Source organism: Pogoniulus pusillus, chromosome 7, assembly GCF_015220805.1.
Source record: "Pogoniulus pusillus isolate bPogPus1 chromosome 7, bPogPus1.pri, whole genome shotgun sequence".
Classification (NCBI taxonomy): domain Eukaryota; kingdom Metazoa; phylum Chordata; class Aves; order Piciformes; family Lybiidae; genus Pogoniulus; species Pogoniulus pusillus.
This window is the reverse complement of record NC_087270.1, coordinates 4,561,888-4,581,212: the sequence shown is the minus strand read 5'-3', so window position 1 is coordinate 4,581,212 and position 19,325 is coordinate 4,561,888. Positions and strand designations below refer to the sequence as shown.

At 47.2% G+C, this 19,325-nt stretch overlaps 2 protein-coding genes across 4 annotated transcripts in view; both read right to left on the bottom strand.

Moving 5' to 3' along the window:
• The window catches only part of EVA1A (eva-1 homolog A, regulator of programmed cell death), a 90,380-nt gene extending 90,195 nt beyond the window's left edge, over window positions 1–185 (bottom strand). For all 3 annotated transcript variants that reach the window (XM_064145736.1, XM_064145737.1, XM_064145738.1), the window contains exon 1: window positions 109–185. The gene's annotated coding sequence lies outside the window, so the exon portion shown is untranslated. The remainder of the gene's footprint in view (window positions 1–108) is intronic.
• GCFC2 (GC-rich sequence DNA-binding factor 2) overlaps window positions 1–19,325 on the bottom strand; it is a 988,578-nt gene that overhangs the window by 734,645 nt on the left and 234,608 nt on the right. The gene's annotated exons all lie outside the window — the stretch shown is intronic.

The window sequence follows — 19,325 nt, the reverse complement described above, 5'->3', positions numbered from 1 at the left end:
CATCACCCAACCACGCAGCACCAGCATCCCGCAGCCGCCTCGCTCCCGACCACCTGCCTGCCTTTCGGCGGCGAAGTTTGCAAGAGAGAAGGACGTTTTGGCTCTCACCGCCTGAGGCTCTCAGCAGCCTGAGAAGTCCAGCCGAGCTGCTCGGAAAGTTGTTTCGGCGTACAGTTCTTCAGCGTCCCCAGCAGCCGTGCGGACAGCGAGAGCAGGAATGCGGCGTGACAGGCGAGAGCGGGAGGTATGCCCCTGCCCTCTCACATCCTCCCCAGCGCAGCCAGCGGGCGGGCGGGCGGGCGGACGCCCTGTGCGTCTGCGGGAGGGGAGCGCAGCGCAGCGCAGCGCAGCGCAGCGCGGGAGCCAGTGTCGAGGAGGGCAGCAACAGGAAATGACACAGAAACTTCACCAGGCTCCAATCCAAACTTGGCCCCTGACATGAAAGAAAGGGGAGGCAATTTTGGAAGGCAGGGAGGGAGGGAGGGGGGGGGGGGAACAGAAGAGAAAAAATTTCCCCCTCATTAACCAGTCTAAAAATCTGCTGACTGGGAAAAAAAAAACATCACTGTGACAAGTTTTATTAAAGCAAGGAAGGAATGGGGGGAAGGGGGGGGGATGGAGAGGGGGATTCCCGTCAGAGTTTATTTATTTGAGCAGGAGCAGTGCGATGATGAGAGCAAAATGTCATTTTCAGCAGCTTTCTGGCTGTTTTAAACTCACAGAATGCTCCAACTTGTGCCCGAGGGCAGCAAGCAGCGACCCCCTCGCACCCCACGGGTCAGCTGCCGCCTGGCTCACTCTGCCGGGGGCGCAGGCAGCCACTCCGAAACACAGCACTGCGGGCAGCTCCCCGTGTGTGGGGACAGTGCAGAAGAGGGGCCGCGGCTGCTGGGGTCCTATGCCCAGCCTGGTGTGGAGCACACAGCTCCACACGTCTCAGGAACAAGACAAGCAGCAGCCCAGGCGCCAGTGAAGCACGACAATGGCAAGACCCACAGAAGTAGCAAACAACCGCAGTGGGCATGTGTTCCAGTCTTTGCCTTGATGGGTGCAAGATCCTGCCTTGATTCTCGAAGGACAAAGAAAGATGGATGGGTAAGTTCCAGCAAGGCAAATCCTCTGAATGCGGTAGCAGCTTTTAAACTGGGTGGCAGTTTCTAAAGCATCCTTTAGTCCTAACACCTGGTATGCATGGGTCCTGGCTGGCAGCCCAGACCTAGCTTGACTTTAGGCTCTCTACAAATGCCACCTGCCTTTGCCGTAGGCAGTGCCATAAACCCTTTAGTAGGTGCCCATAGGACTTTCTCAGGGGCCCTTTTGCCTTCCCAGTTTGGGATTCACACCAGCACTGTAATAAAGTGCCCACAAAACCTGGGTGCCACCTGTGTCCACACAGGCAACCTAGAGCAGCCAGGAAGAAAGGGACCTGGGGCTACTGATAGATAGTAGGCTGAAGATGAGGCAGCAGTGTGCCCAGGTGGCCAAGAGAGCCAATGGCATCCTGGCCTGCATCAGGAACAGTGTGGCCAGCAGGACAAGGGAGGTTATTCTTCCCCTGTACTCAGCACTGGTCAGGCCACACCTTGAGTGCTGTGTCCAGTTCTGGGCCACTCAATTCAAGAGAGATGTTGAGGTGCTGGAAGGTGTCCAGAGAAGGGCAACAAAGCTGGTGAGGGGCCTGGAACACAAACCCTATGAGGAGAGGCTGAGGGAGCTGGGGGTGTTTAGCCTGGAGAAGAGGAGGCTCAGGGGGGACCTCATTGCTGTCTACAACTACCTGAAGGGAGGCTGTAGCCAGGTGGGGGTTGGTCTCTTCTGCCAGGCAGCCAGCAACAGAACAAGGGGACACAGTCTCAAGTTGTGCCTGGGGAAGTCTAGGCTGGATGTTAGGAGGAAGTTGCTGGCAGAGAGAGTGATTGGCATTGGAATGGGCTGCCCAGGGAGGTGGTGGAGGCACCGTTCCTGGAGGTGTTCAAGAAAAGCCTGGCTGAGGCACTTAGTGCCATGGTCTGGTTGACTGGCTAGGGCTGGGTGCTAGGTTGGACTGGATGATCTTGGAGGTCTCTTCCAACCTAGGTGATTCTATGATTTTCATTTGGGAGTAGGTGAATCACTCATTATCCTGCTGAAAGGTGTCCCACTGGTTAAAGTACACTCCAGGGACAACTGGAAACCAGGTCTAAGCTCAGATTCAGCTCTTTCCTGGAAGAAAAATGTAGTCATTCTGATCACGAATTTGGAAGCGGTGAGAGATTTCTTTTTTTCCTTATCATTGAGCCTTCTCAGGCTGAAGATGGCTGTGCCGAAAGCTCTTCACTCCCCAGTTAGTTTCATAGGAATACAGTATTCCTATTTCAAATAAAAAGATGTTTTAAATATTCCCACTTAATAGGAGTGTCTTAAGGCCAGGTGAGATCACTTGTTTAATCATTTCAGTCCTCTGGTCTCATCACCTGCATAGCTGAAGCCACAGAATGGTGTCTCAAAGCAACACCAGAATGGCTATGCATTACAGCATGTCTTTCAAGCAGACATCCCATCCTGAATCAGAGGGTTTCAGTGAAGGGCAATTTACCTCAGATAAGTTATTTGAGTGGCTATCACTCTGCCAAGAAAGGCTGCCCCTTCTAAGTCTCTCTCTTCACCCTTAACACTGGATATCATTCATATATCCATTGCAGGGAGCACAAACAGAGAAGAGCTGTGGCCCACCAAGACACAGCACAACTTCAGTTTAGCATCAGCACAGCAGGAATATTTGAAGCTGGAGCATAGCTGAGGTCCCTTCAGAATTTGGGTTGAAAGCACCCAGGCCATGCAGCTCCAAGTGGAAACTGGATCCTGCTGTTCTCTCACTATGTAGGCTTGACCTTACAAAACCACAGACAACCTATCTCAGAACCTTGTCCTGAACAAAGAAAATTAGCCAATTCTTCTTCAGCCTCTTCACAGTGAGGCAGACTTTATGGACAGACCACAAACCGTGCCAGACACTCTTTTGAGTCACTTTCCCATTGCACTAAAGTCCATTTTGAAATGTGCTCACCACAACTGGATGTGGCACTACAGTAATGATCTCACCTATGCTGTAAATTTTTAACACACTTAGACTGCTCTCCAGCTTCTCCATCAGCAGCATCTCTGTCTTTGCTGTGCCTTTGTGAACGTGGCAGTGTGTTAACAAGCTGAATTATTGTTACAGTATCATTTTACTCCAAACTTCAACCTCGAATACAAAACACTTTAAGTTGTGGCATTTATACAAGCATTCAGCACAGGCTTTGATCCAAACGAGGGCCATGACCTGGCTAACCTTAGGGGTTTTTTTTCACTCCTACAAATGACTTGAGCACAATGTTCGGGTATTGGTTGTCACTCCCTTAACAAGAGGCTATTTTCAATTAATCAAAGAAATATAAACAGAGCCTTATATTGAGTGCAGTTTTGGGCTCCCCAGTTTAAGAGGGACAGGGATCTGCTGGAGAGGGTCCAGCGGAGGGCTATGAGGATGATGAGGGGACAGGAGGGCATGGCTGATGAGGAGAGGCTGAGGGACCTGGGGCTGCTTAGTCTGGAGAAGAGAAGACTGAGAGGGCTGCCAGGAGGGGGAGGACAGGCTCTGCTCACTGCTGCCTGGGATAGGACAAGGAGCAATGGGTGTAAGTTGCAGCAAAAGAGGTTCTGCCTCAACACAAGGGGGAACTTCTTTAGTGTGAGGGTCTCAGAGCACTGGCACAGGCTCCCCAGAGAGGCTGTAGAGTCTCCTTCTCTGGAGCCTTTCCAGGCCTGCCTGGATGTGTTCCTGTGTGATCTGTGTTAGATAGGATTGTCCTGCTCCGGCAGGGGGGTTGGACTGGATGATCTCTTTGGGTCCCTTCCAACCCCTGTGATCCTATTCAAATAAACTCAGAATAGTTATGCCCTTAAACCAGTTTAAGGCTGTGTCTACTTTAAGATCAGAGCTGGTGTACTCTCGAGCAGACGTCTTGCAGATCTGCTTGCTCAACAACCTCAACAAACAGCCATCAGCTCCAAACCCTGATGTGCTCCCAGTGTGGCCCATTGAAATCAGTGACCAAAGCAGCTCCTGATGCAGATCAGGGTATCCTGGCCAAAATCAGATCTGCAAGGTCTTTATAGCTTAAACTTTGGAAGGAAAGTAGGTTACACCATGCTATTGCAAAGTCAGGTTAGCTGCATATCAACCCTAGCTGTTTCCCTGTGGTTTTAATCCTGGTGAGGTAAAGTAATAAAAACAAAACATCAGGAGACTGTAAGAGCTTATTGCTTGTCATGAACTAAATAAGGTCGGGCACGATCTTTGGCCCTGGGGCCACCAGGCACAATCCAGCCATACACACATTGGAGGCTCAATGCCTTTAGGCTTGAAAAGAGAACAGCCCTACCAAACTTCTTGTCGGGAACAAGCTCTGGGCAATGCTAATGACCAAGCCAGGGAGCTGCCACTGGACTGGGATAAACAGGGACCGTGATCAAATTTAACAACACAGATAAAAGTTTTCCCTGGAACTATTTAATTAACCAGTTAATATAGGTAGTCTCAGAATGACAAGTTAGCTGAAAGACTCACAAGACTTTTTCTTCATCCCAAAGTTTGGATAGATGCAAGCTTGCCCCTCTGCCTCTTGAGCTTTTCTACACAGGTTTAACATCCTTATTTCTTGCACTTTGGACACTGACTTTTGTGCGTAAGCAGTGCAAGGCAAGAAGCACATCTACCACCAGAGCTTTACCCTTGCAGTTCAGAGCACAAGCACAGCTTCTTAAATCCACAAGGTGAGAAGTATCTCCACTTAGCTGAGCCATCTCAGAACTAAACTGAACCAAATGCCGGTGCTGTCTCTCTGTAGTTTTTAAAGAAGAGACTGGCACTTGTGGAGGATAATTTGTCTTATCCAAGCATACTTTAAGACAGATGAGAGGAATCACCTCCAGACCTGCCCCTCCTGCTCCAGGGACTATGGAGGAAGCCTAGCTAATTCTTTCAGTCTCTGTACCTAATTTTTCAGTGTCTAACATGGGGCCCAAAAGCAGGACTTGTGTTTGCCTGGCATAGCAGATGATTTAATATCTACAAAATAAATATGGTAATAGTGTCATCATGCCTTTTGATGCCTGAAACAAGTAATCTCGAGTAGCCTCTGAATGAGGTAGACACTGATTAGGCCATTAAGTTTCATGCAGTTGCTGCTGGAGACTGATAAACTGTGGCACTGAAGTGTGTCTTCTCAGCAGGGTAGGCACTCTGAATGACAAGGTGACAAGAGAGGAGAAAAGCCACTATGCCTTTTATTAGCTCATTATTCTAAGAGCAATAAATGAGTTTTCAATGTGAATTAATCTAAGGTAGCTTCCTGTACATGGTTTTCCCATATATTTATGTATATAATTAAATAGCTCTTTGTTAGGTGCCATTTTCTCTGTCTAATAATTCTTGGTAGAAACAGTTGGGTTTTTTGAAAGCTTATTCTAATAAACTAAGCTCACATATGGCACCTGCAGCAACACCTGGAAAAGCTATGGGCAAGCATTTCAGAGCAGAACCATAGAATCATTTTGGTTGGAAAAGATCTCTCAGAGGTATCACAGTATCACAGTATCACCAGGGTTGGAAGAGACCTCACAGATCATCAAGTCCAACCCTTTACCACAGAGCTCAAGGCCAGACCATGGCACCAAGTGCCACGTCCAGTCCTGCCTTGAACAGCTCCAGGGACGGCGACTCCACCACCTCCCCGGGCAGCCCATTCCAGTGTCCAATGACTCTCTCAGGGAAGAACTTTCTCCTCACCTCCAGCCTAAATTTCCCCTGGTGCAGCTTGAGGCTGTGTCCTCTCGTTCTGGTGCTGGCCACCTGAGAGAAGAGAGCAACCTCCTCCTGGCCACAACCACCCCTCAGGTAGTTGTAGACAGCAATAAGGTCTCCCCTGAGCCTCCTCTTCTCCAGGCTAACCAATCCCAGCTCCCTCAGCCTCTCCTCGTAGGGCTGTGCTCAAGGCCTCTCCCCAGCCTCGTCGCCCTTCTCTGGACACGCTCAAGCCATTACCTAACTCGCTCAAGTCTGGTGCTAAACCATGTCCCTTAGCACATCTCTGCATCTGTTAAACACCTCCAGGAATGGAGATTCAACCACTTTCCTGAGAGATTATTCCAGTGTATGAGAATCCTTTCAGTCAAGAAGTAGTTATTTTGCAATTAGCTTCCTTGACATTGTTACCTAAGAGGAGCAGCAGGGGAAAAGCATGTCTCAGAAGGACAGGTTTTACCTGTTTATTTGTGAGGATGTGCCACACTCAATTCCTTTCTGATAGTTGTTAACCAACGAGGTGTTTAAGTCTACAACATTTAGCTTTGCTATCAAGAAAAGCAACTAACAAGAAAAATAACACACTTTTGAATGTAGGTGCTATTTAAAGGCAATTGATTTGGTTTAATTGTTTGCCTTTAATTTATCTTACCAATCTGGGGGTACTGATTGATACCCGCCTGAACATGAGCCAGCAGTGTGCCCAGGTGGCCAAGAGAGCCAGTGGCATCCTGGCCTGCATCAGGAATGGTGTGGCCAGCAGGAGCAGGGAGGTCATTCTGCCCCTATACCCTGCACTGGTTAGACCACACCTTGAGTGCTGTGTTCAGTTCTGGGCCCTCCAGTTTAGGAGGGACATTGAGATGCTTGAGCGTGTCCAGAGAAGGGCGACGAGGCTGGGGAGAGGCCTTGAGCACAGCCCTACGAGGAGAGGCTGAGGGAGCTGGGATTGGTTAGCCTGGAGAAGAGGAGGCTCAGGGGTGACCTCATTGCTGTCTACAACTACCTGAGGGGAGGTTGTGGCCAGGAGGAGGTTGCTCTCTTCTCTCAGGTGGCCAGCACCAGAACAAGAGGACACAGCCTCAAGCTGCACCAGGGGAGATTTAGGCTGGAGGTGAGGAGAAAGTTCTTCCCTGAGAGAGTCATTGGACACTGGAATGGGCTGCCCGGGGAGGTGGTGGAGTCGCTGTCCCTGGAGCTGTTCAAGGCAGGATTGGACGTGGCACTTGGTGCCATGGTCTGGCCTTGAGCTGTGTGGTAAAGGTTTGGACTTGATGATCTGTGAGGTCTCTTCCAACCCGGATAATACTGTGATACTGTGATACTGTGACTTCAGTTTGAAAGCAAATTATAGTTCACACCAGAAAAAAAATTGAGCATTGCCAATTAATGACTCATACTACCTAGGATAGGGCCAGAACAGGGGCATCAGAGTTTCTTCCATCCAGCTGGGAGATGTATAACTAAAGCTACAACACTAACCATGTGTCAAAACACTTTTTCAAATCAAACTATCCTCTCACTTTGTTTTATCATTGTATTTGAAAGGCTATCTTAAACCACTTACAGCAGCAGGATTAAGGTCCAGTGAATCCAAACAGAAAGAGCAGTTTTACATAAAGTTCTTTTTGTCCAACACTTTTCACTTCATGCTAGAACGTCTGATCATAGAATCATAGAATCAACCAGGTTGGAAGAGAGCTCCAAGATCATCCAGTCCAACCTATCCCCCAGCCCCATCCAGTCAACTAGACCATGGCACTAAGTGCCTCATCCAGGCTTTGCTTGAACACCTCCAGGGACCGTGACTCCACCACCTCCCTGGATCCCACAGGCAAAATTATCATGCTGCAGAGATGAAGACTTTTCTGGCTTTTGCTATTTCATAGAGATCGCCACAATGTTGGGGAGGGGAAATGAATTGCTGCGAGATGATATTTTCCAAAGTTACTATTCTTTATCAGTTTTGCTATTCAGAACTCTGCCACCCCCCACCACTCATTTTAATAATATTTCAGTTCTTACACGGTCATGGAAACATTCTCTGGATGATATCTGCATCTAATGTAACCTGCAAAATATAGACACATTAATTGAACTGGAAGAGAATGTTCCGTGGTCAAATGCTGCTTGCAGTCAATGTGCTGCTTGCCCAGCAGCTGGGCTCAAGCTCTTTCTGCTCTATGGCAGCAGGCAGCAGAGGATTACAAAGAGGCATTAAAGCATTTACTCACAGGTTATTATTATTACCCTCACAGGAGCCAGCCACAGTCCAGACAGTGCCCAAAAGCTGTCAGGGGACTCTGTCTTGTTGGACGTTGAGGCTTGAATCTTCCTGGCTTCTGGGGACAGGACGCAGACAATCTCTGCCCTTGTCTCCTGGCTGCTTCTGCACCATCTGTGTCTATGTGCAGGGATTCTGAGCAGCACTAAGGCAGTGTGCAAGAGCAGCAGGGCTGGGCACAGCAGAGAGAGCAGGCACAGAGCAGGGCAGCAAAGCAGGGAAGCAGAAGCAGGTTGCTCACCTGCACATCTCCTTTGATCAGTGTGGGCCGAGATGAATTGCCCTTTGGACACAGAACAGCCACTCAGGATGGCAGTTAGCCAAAGCTTCCCATGTTAGGCAGAGCCACAGGCTGGCTTGTCCCTAACTTGGGCAAAGCACAGGCCCTGCACTAGGCAGGCACAAGCTCAGTGTGTGCACCTTGCACCACAGGACCCTGGGCAGCCCAGCCTCAGTGGCTCCAGGTTCTTTTGTGTCTGTTTCCCATGCTTGCCTCTCTGGTGGAGCAGAAGAACATGCCTAGGCAAGGCAGGACATGTACCAGCCTATTTTGGGCCTACCACAACACACAGTTTTCATACATTAACATTCCATCACCTGCTACCTTTATTAAAAATATTCTTATCCCTTCCCAGCCATGGCTGCCCCTTTCCATATTGTTTTTGCTATTTATGAAGGCAGCCACACAGACCTCGCAGGCAAATGACCTTTAAAACCTATGGAAGATCTGTAGCATTTACATCCTATGTATTTTACAGCAGGAGAAAAACTGGTTTCAGCTTCTGCCCTCTCCCTGCTCCCCAGTCTCCAGACAAAAAATTATTTCTCTCAAGTCCATCCCTCTCCAGCCAAACCTGCTCTACAATTGTCTTGCTTACAAGTCAGCCGACTAGCTCAGTCCTCAGATGGATTTATCATTAACCACATAAGCACATGTTGTCCACTCTGTCCAACCTAATGAATGTGCTATAAATAAAATATCTCTAAAAGCAGGTTTCACCACACATATCCAAGCTCTTGCCCTAAGTCCTTGTAACTCCCAAACCCACTTATGTTAGAAACATTAATCACTCGGTTATAATTCAAAGCATCAGCTCTCTGCAGCTGAAACTCTCTAGCACTTGACTTTGGCAAGACCTGTAACCTCAACTTATCACTTTCAGGCATACTCTGCATTTTCTTCTCCAGCCTGTCACTAATGTAGAAAAGACGTGGGAAGTCACTTTGGGAAAGTGTTTTTAACCCACAAGTGTCTCATTAAGAGGAGAACTTAGTATGGAGGCTCTAAACAAAAACTTTTCCCACTTAGTGTAGCAATCTGAAAGTACCAGAGGTGTATTTCACTGCAGTTCCTGTCACTTAAAACTAGAGCAACTTAATCATAGAATCATAGAATCAACCAGGTTGGAAGAGACCTCCAAGATCATCCAGTCCAACCTAGCACCCAGCCCTAGCCAATCAACCAGACCATGGCACTAAGTGCCTCATCCAGGCTTTTCTTGAAGACCCCCAGGGATGGAGACTCCACCACCTCCCTGGGCAGCCCATTCCAATGCCAATCACTCTCTCTGTGAAGAACTTCCTCCTAATATCCAGCCTATACCTACCCTGGCACAACTTGAGACTGTGTCCCCTTGTTCTATTGCTGGGTGCCTGGGAGAAGAGGCCAACCCCCACCTGGCTACAATGTCCCTTCAGGTAGTTGTAGACAGTAATAAGATCACTCCTGAGCCTCCTCTTCTCCAGGCTAAACACCCCCAGCTCCCTCAACCTCTCCTCATAGGATTTGTGCTCCAGGCCCCTCACCAGCTTTGTCACCCTTCTCTGGACACCTTCCAGCACCTCAACATCTCTCTTGAATTGAGGGGCCCAGAACTGGACACAGCACTCAAGGTGTGGCCTGACCAGTGCTGAGTACAGGGGAAGAATAACCTCCCTTGTCCTACTGGCCACACTGTTCCTGATGCAGGCCAGGATGCCATTGGCTCTCTTGGCCACCTGGTCAGACCACACCTTGAGGAAAAGGAAATTCTTTTAGGACACTGTGAGTGTAATTCCTTGTATGTAAATCCCACTAACTTTTTATATGGTCATAGAATTATCTGTGGAGCTCTGTATTATCCATCTTGAGTGAAGGAATCTGAATAAGCCATCTATGAATTCATCAAGACTGTACATGAATAGGCTGGATGTTAGGAGGAAGTTGTTGGCAGAGAGAGTGATTGGCATTGGAATGGGTTGCCCAGGGAGGTGGTGGAGGCACCATCCCTGGAGGTGTTCAAGCAAAGCCTGGATGAGGCACTTAGTGCCATGGTCTAGTTGAGTAGATAGGGCTGGGTGCTAGGTTGGACTGGATGATCTTGGAGGTCTCTTCCAACCTGCTTGATTCTATGATTTCAGTCAGCACCACAGACATCATATTCCAGCTTGACCAAAGTTTTTAACAGTCCAGAGAAACAAAAGATTGATTGTAGGGAATTACTTTTAAATGTCATATGCTTTAGTCTGGAAATAGAAAGATAAAAATAGAACTTCCATAAGGACAGACGCAGCTAATGAGAGCCTGGGAGGAAATGATCACACATTCTCAGTTCTTCTGATGGATGTTCTTCCAGGTTTATTAATCAGAAGCTTGTGAAGTCAATAAATCACTGAAGCATGACAACAGATGAAGGTGAGCTTGGGCATTAAATAATCTACTAAAGAAGGAAAGGAGAGAGGGCCACATACAGGTGTATAGACTGTGCCCTCAGCTTGTGAGGACTTGTAGATAATAAAGGTCATTCCCTTTACACATTGTCTATGAGATTAAGAATACTTCTCAGTGTATAACTGCTGGAAAGCCTCTGCAGCACCTTCTCCAGCTACTCCAGAGAGTTTACACTGCACCAATTGCATTATTTTCCAAGCAATTATTATTTCATTTACAAAGAGAACCTTAAATACCATTCTTCTTTTAAGCTCTTTTGAAGGAAGTAGGCTCCAGTGGCAGAGAAGGAGAATCCAGGCAAAACACCAATGGTTTTAAGCTTCCAAGGTCTGTCAGATTCTGCTTTGAGATTTGAGAAAGTTTTCTAGCATGGTTTCACCCTGTCTGAAGGATCTCACATCACAGAGGTGTCAGCAATGTCTCAACACCTCTAATTAGCTGTTGGTTTCTATATTCAGCAAAGCCCACACAGCTATCAACCTATGTGTATTGCAGTTTCTAGTTTTCAAGGAAGACATTTCAACAGAGCACTTCAGACATATGTAAATAACATTTGAGATGCCATTGTTGATGAATCAATTCCATTTTGTGCCTTCTACTAGCCTTGGTCACCTGAAGCAAACCAAAGCCATGCTTATATACCTTGAATTGAAAATGGAAGATTATTAAAACGAGGCAGTTTGTTAATAAAGCAAAATTTGCCTTGAGCAATGAAAGCCAAAGGCATACCAGACATCTAGGAGAGAAAGGACAGAAGCACACTGGACACCTTTGAGGATGCTTTCAAATGAAATACAAATTTGTGTGTTTTGATAAAGGTTTTAATTGATTTTGCCACAACACAGAGGGATCTCCAGGCTGTTACCCTACCAAGCTGGCAATGCTGCCTCATGCTGCAGCACAGCACTTGGTACATAAATGGTAGCAAGCACCTTGTAGCTTGGTCCAGATGAAGTGAAGCTATGGAAGGGACATTGCTTCTTGGGTGGGTAAGCTCTAACCAACAGGGCACATGAGCTTGGATGCACGGTGGATATTGTCTTACTTGGTGTGGAGCCAGCCCAAATGCCTCCATACCACACTGTATTGTGCAGTAATATGAACTGGGCTTTATAATTAAGTCTCTCAGTAGTCCTCAGAACTTCTTTTGCTAAGACCATAGCTGAGGTGACTCTGACACGATCTATCTACCTAAATGCTTCCAGTTCTAGGTTGTAGCATCTAACAGTGAGCTAGATCAGCTGAGCAGTCAAAAGCACAGCCTTTGAAGTGATGAGATAGTCCTATAGAAAGTATTGACAGTGTATCCTGTGACTGTTGCTTTGTACTCTGTGGAACAGTAGAAATGGCATTCCTGTTTCCTCTAGGCTTTCTAAGCCATCATGAGCAAGAACAGGAGACAAGTAGATGTTTACATAAATTCTAAGCTGAGATGTGTAATTTTACCCATATAGAAACTAAAAGAGCAGAGGGAAAATTAAGAGCAAAAGACAATGAGATAAAAGAAAGAGGGAAGAAGATAAAAGAGAAAGCCCTGTAAATAAGCTCTGGCATCTGAGAAAAGAAAGTAGAACACCTAGTGTCTTCTGTCCCTAGATTACATCTGTTGTGAATGGAAGCACAAATCTGTGTTCATGGAATTGAGTCAGAATTACTGTCCCAGGGAGAATACTCCACTGGAGCATTCTAACTCATCTCAGGGGGATATGTAAGAATTACAGACCTGATTCTTGCCAGATAATTCTTGCCAGATGCCTTGCCAACTGATCACTAGCAGACTATCTTAAGGCAGTCTTCAGCTCAGACACACCACTTCTACCCTGAGATCATTTAATTCTTAAAATGCAAAGAACTGAGTGCTTGCAGTCAGAATAGGAATAGCCTGAAATTACACCTTCATGCTACAAAGCTTCTACTCTTGAAATAGGGAGGCAGGTCAGAGAAATAAAAGGCTAGCCAGGCCATAGAACCATAGAACCAAACAGGTTGGAAGAGACCTCCAAGACCATCCAGTCCAACCTAGCACCCAGCCCTAGCCAGTCAACTACACCATGGCACTAAGTGCCTCAGCCAGTCTTGAACACCTCCAGGGATGGCGACTCCACCACCTTCCTGGGCAGCCCATTCCAATGGCAAATCATCTTCCCATTGCTCCTGAATGAAGTATGGTATTCCAGGCCTGGAAGCACATCTGGGAGTGTCTATCTTTGCATACATGTGATGTATGTGACAGTAAGGGAGTCACAACCTATATAAATATCATAGATGATTACCAAAACTCCTGGCCTGAAACTATATATTATTTATTGTATTACATCAAGACTGATTCCTTCAAAGGTGCTGACACCAAAGCCAGCAAGTGCCAGCTGCAGAGTCAAGGATTGCCATAGTAATGCTCATGTGAAGTCATCTGTTTTAAAACCCACTCCAGAGCTAAGCCTCATCAGTGTCTTTCCAAACTGGTCTGCATTGAAAAACCCACTCCAGAGCTAAGCCTCATCAGTGTCTTTCCAAACTGGTCTGCATTGAAAAGCCCACTCCAGAGCTAAGCCTCATCAGTGTCTTTCCAAACTGGTCTGCATTGAAAAACCCACTCCAGAGCTAAGCCACATCAGTGTCATTCCAATGCTGGTCTGCATTGAAAAACCCACTCCAGAGCTAAGCCTCATCAGTGTCTTTCCAAACTGGTCTGCATTGAAAAACCCACTCCAGAGCTAAACCTCATCAGTGTCTTTCCAAACTGGTCTGCATTGAAAAACCCACTCCAGAGCTAAGCCTCATCAGTGTCTTTCCAAACTGGTCTGCATTGAAAAACCCACTCCAGAGCTAAGCCTCATCAGTGTCTTTCCAATGCTGGTCTGCATTTTGGCACAACAACAAAATCCCACACATCAGCAGGAATTGTCTCAATGCAATACTCAGCCAATATCCCTTACCTGAGCAGGGAGGACTTGCAGCACACAAGGGGAAAAAAAAGAGTCATCTTTGGCAACACACTAGAAGACAAAAGAACAAACACTGACCTTCTCAGCAAGCTCACCTGGCACAGTAAGCACTGATAAAACACTGCTGCCTTCCAGCACCACTGTTGTGATATTTGTAAGGAAAATTCCTCCTTCCTAGCATGACATTTGCTGAACTGAATAGCTAGAAAGACCTTTGAAATCGGAGGTGGAGCTACCTCTGGCCACAGGAATAGCCACGTCCCCAGCAGCAGCGCTGCTGCTAGGAAGCATTACATAAATGTGTTCATGTCAGGTCACAATCTGAAGATGATCAGAGGCAGAAACACTCCAGTGGACATTATTTTTTCACAGCGTAGCCAAAAGTGGGCATTTTTTAAGAGTAAAACACTGAGCCACTTGGATCCTCACAAGTCCATGGGACCGGATGGGATCCATCCTAGCGTGCTGAGAGAGCTGGCAGCTGAGCTGGCCAAGCCACTCTCCAACATTTATCAGCAGTCCTGGCTCACTGGAGAGCTCCCCAAAGACTGGAAGCTGCCAATGTGATGCCCATCCACAAGAAGGGTCATAAGGAGGAGCCAGAAAACTACAGACCTGTCAGCCTGACCTCTGTGCCAGGCAAGGGCATGGAACAGGTCATCTTGAGTGCCATCACAAAGCACCTACAGGATGGCCAAGGGATCAGGCCCAGCCAGCATGGGTTTAGGAAGGGCAGGTCCTGCCTCACCAACCTGATCTCCTTTTATGATCAGGTTACCTGCCTGGTGAGTGCAGGGCAGGCTGTGGATGGAGTCTACCTGGACTGCAGCAAAGCCTTTGGTACTGTCTGCCACAACAAGCTCCTGGCACAGCTGGCAGCTCCTGGCTTGAACAGATTCACTCTGATATGGGTCAAGAAGTGGCTGGAAGGCCAGGCCCAGAGAGTGGTGGTGAATGGTGCCACAGCCAGTTGGAAGCTGGCACTGGTGCTGTGCCCCAGGGATCAGAGCTGGGCCCAGTCCTGCTCAAGATTGTTACTGATGATCTGAAGCAGAGCATTGACTCCAGCATCATAAGTTTACAGATGACACCAAGCTAGGAGCAGGTGTAGATCTGTTGGAAGGGAGGAGAGCCCTGCAGAGGGACCTAGACAGGCTGGATGGGTGGGCAGAGGCCACACATTGAGAGATTGAACAAGGCCAAGGGCAGGGTTCTGCACCTTGGCCACAACAACCCTAAGCAGCACTACAGGCTGGGGACAGAGTGGCTGAGAGCATCCAGGAAGAAAGGGACCTGAAGGTACTGGTAGAGAGTAGCTGAAGATGAGGCAGCAGTGTGCCCAGGTGGCCAAGAGAGCCAATGGCATCCTGGCCTGCATCAGGAACAGTGTGGCCAGTAGGACACAAGAGGCTATTCTTCCCCTGTACTCAGCACTGGTCAGGCCACACCTTGAGTGCTGTGTCCAGTTCTGGGCCCCTCAATTCAAGAGAGATGTTGAGGTGCTGGAAGGTGTCCAGAGAAGGGCAACAAAGGTGGTGAGAGGCCTGGAACACAAAGCCTGTGAGGAGAGGCTGAGGGAGCTGGGGGTGTGCAGCCTGGAGAAGAGGAGGCTCAGGGTTGACCTCACTGCTGTCTACAACTACCTGAAGGTCCAACCCTTTACCACAGAGCTCAAGGCTAGACCATGGTACCAAGTGCCACGTCCAATGCTGCCTTGAACACCTCCAGGGACGGTGCCTCCACCACCTCCCTGGGCAGCCCATTCCAATGCCAATCACTCTCTCTGCCAACAACTTCCTCCTAACATCCAGCCTAGACTTCCCCCAGCACAACTTGAGACTGTGTCCCCTTGTTCTGTTGCTGGTTGCCTGGCAGAAGAGACCAACCCCCACCTGGCTACAACCTCCCTTCAGGTAGTTGTAGACAGCAATGAGGTCTGCCCTGAGCCTCCTCTTCTCCAGGCTGCACACCCCCAGCTCCCTCAGCCTCTCCTCATAGGTTTGTGTTCCAGGCCTTTCATCAGCTTCATCACCCTTCTCTAGACAAGAATTAGCTGATGAGGTCTCTTCAGTCTTAAAAGTTCTCACAATGTCCAATAGCTGGAAGTTAAATCTAGATTTTCAGAAGATAAATAAATCTAGTTTCTTTGATAATTTTGCAAGGGGCCCCTCAATTCAAGAGAGATGTTGAGGCACAGGAACATGTCCAGAGAAGGGCAACAAGGCTGGTGAACAAGGGGGACACAGTCTCAAGTTGTGCCAGGGGAGGTATAGGCTGGATGTTAGGAGGAAGTTGTTGTCAGAGAGAGTGATTGGCATTGGAATGGGCTGCCCAGGGAGGTGGTGGAGTCACTGTCCCTGGAGGTGTTCAAGAAAAGCCTGCCTGAGGCACTTAGTGCCATGGTCTGGTTGATTGGCTAGGGTTGGGTGCTAGGTTGGCCTGCAAGCTTGGCTCTTCCAAGCTGCTTGATTCTTTGATCCTAAGGGTTGTAGAATACTTAACAGTCGCTGGAAATCTTCAGCTCTTTTAAAGTTTTGTTCCTGGTCAAACACCAATTAACTGAAGGATGTCTTATGGTCTCAGTAAACTATCCATTAAGTAACAGAGCTTCAGATGCTTCTGTGAGAGGCTATTTTACGACCTAATAAATGTCATGTCTGGGAAAAGCTTCACAGGATTCTGTTTTTTTATTTAACGCACTACTAATGGACCAAAATGTTCTCTCTTCTCATCAAAGGACAGTTAAAATAACCATCTTTAAGCAGTAATAGATAATAATACCTTTTCCTAATACTTGTAAGGCATGATCAGAGAATTAATCAAGCCATTTATTCTTTGTTCTTAGTCCTTCCTCCTACTTCAATCCTAAACCAATGTTCATTGAAGTACAGGAAGATGTGATTAATTTTTCCTTCAGCCAAACCCTGGAGGAGAAGAAGGAAATACAGCCTTTGTGACCCTCAGACTACCATATTTCGTGTAGAAATAGTGTCTTCTGTAGAAGACACTACAGAAAAGCTGAGATTCTTGCAGGAGCTGAAATAAGGGTGCTCTTGTTTTCTCTCTCCATACTCACCTGCTTTCTGGCTATGGCTTGCCGTTCTTGTCACTCATGCTTTAATTTTCCTCCTAATCTCAACCCTGTCATTCTGTGCCCGAGTGTGCTAGTTTGAAGCTAGCTAGAATGTTTTGGTGAGAAGGATTAGATCACAGGCTGTGAAAGAGAAACAGTGGTGGTGTCTACTTCACTCATAGCCTTGCTGAGATGTATAAGAACAAGAGTGAAAACATAGATAAGGCATTTGCACTTGGAGTCTGAGCAAAGCCTGAGCTCTGGGCATTTCTCTCTCTAACCTCACCCTCTGTCTCTGCTTCCTAACCCCCCTGGCCGAACCTCCATTCTTCCTTGGGGCACAAGCAACATCTGGGGTAAGGTAAAGGGGTGGGAGAAGGCAGAAGGGCAGCTGGGAGCCCCTCCTGGGGACTCAGGTTTCTGGGAGGGCTGTTGTGTTTCTGTATTACCTTTTACCTTGTCTATTTCTGTCTATAACTTCATATACTGTAAATATCTGCTTGTATATTGTGCTAGCTGTAAATATAAGCTTCATTCAAATGTCCAGAGCTGGCTGAATCTAGTGTGGGTGATTTCCAAAGTGTGGAGTGGTGGGGAATACCCAAACCACCAAACCAAGCACTGTGCATATTTCCTTAAGAAGCAGCTCCATTGCATCAGTGAAACTCACTATGACACTCTCTGCCCCAGGGAGTTCACAGCACAGAATATAAAGTAGCCTTGTCAAACTGGTGGCCTGCTAACTAAATCCAGCACCAATAACCTCACTGCATTTCTTCCCAAGACTTGCAGGGGACATCCATGCTGATGTAGCACTCCTTGCACAGCAATACCTAACGGATTAATAACTTCTGCTGAGCCCTGCACGTAGTGATGGTCAGTGCCAACAAATGCACTACTTGTCCAGCTCCTTTTGCCCAGATGTGTGCATAAAAGGCAAGGTGCATTGCCCCATCCCTTTTTTCCACGTAGCACCATGCCCTTATCCCCCAAGCAGGGCTGCTGAACATCCATGATCAAAGTCAAGAGGTGAGAGATGACTCAGAGGTCTGAATCTCCATTCTCAGAGCAAAGATGATAGTCCACAAAGGACAGTTTTTAAGTGCAGCTTTCACTGAATAAGTCTCAGGCCTCTGGAAACATGCTGGGAAGCAGTCAATTTAAAAGGGAAACAGACCCTACAAGTGACTATTGCTTTAACAGCCCTTTGTCTGAAATGTTTAATAGTATTGATACTTGCTAGAGTTACAATGTACACTCAAATACCAGTACAAGGAAGTGGCATTTTATGGGGTCAGCCAGGAGGCTCTGGAATGAAGACTCCAATGTGGACAAAGTTGGACAAACTTTAGGTAACAGAGGCTGAATGATAGTGGAAACCAAGACAACTTGGTTTGCTCTAAAGAGCTCATGAACCTAGATTTCAAAATGAAGCTGCTGCATTCAGTAGGGCCCCCTAGGATGAACTTTTTTTGCAGCATTTTCTGTGATTCTGATTTATCCAAAATTTGCCAGATCAAATGTTGTTGGTATTAGTGCTTTGGAAAGCACCATCTCTCCCAAGGTGAGCACTATTCCAGCACTGAGCTTGCATTATAGCCAACCCTCTGCTCAAATCATTACTAAGGATCTTAAGCAAAAACAGTTCAATATTGTTTCCCCACTCCTCTGAGGTATCTGACACCAAGTGTTGGGATTTACTTATTGCTATGTGTTTCTGGTCCCTCCAGCCTGTTTTCAGTCCATTTTTTCATCTTCAGTCAATCTAAATTAATTTTTCAGCTCAATCTTCATGAAACAATGCACTGATTGCCTCAATATAGAATCACAGAATAAATCAGGTTGGAAAAGACCTTCAAGATCATCAAGTCCAACCTATCATTCAACACCATCTTATCAACTAAACCATGGCACCAAGAGCCATATCCAGTCTCTTATTAAATGCTTCTAGGGACATGAGCAACCCATTCCAACTCCCTGGGCAACCCATTCCAATGCTAATCACTCTTTCTGTGAAGCACTTCTTCCTAACATGCAGTCTAAACCTGCCCTGCTTGAGACTGTGTCCCCTTGTTCTGTTACTGGCTGCCTGGGAGAAGAGACCAACCCTGATGTGGCCACAACCTCCCTCTGGGTAGTTGTAGACAGCAATAAGGTACGTCCTCTGAGCCTCCTCTTCTCCAGGCTCCCTCAGCCTCACCTCACAGGGCTGTGCTCCAGTTCCCTCACCAGCCTTGGTGCCCATCTCTGGACACGTTTGAGCACCTGAACATCTTTCTTAAATTGAGTGAACATTTCTTCAATACATGAACAGACCTCTTATTTACACAGACTACATGACCACATTCTTGTCATCTATTTGATTCACAGTTGGATCAAAGCAAGTGATTCAGTAATGTCCCAGTTTGGGTCTCAAAAATCTATGTGTGTGTCATCCGTGTTCCTCTTCAAAGGTAAACATTTGTAGAGTGTCTGCACACTTCCTG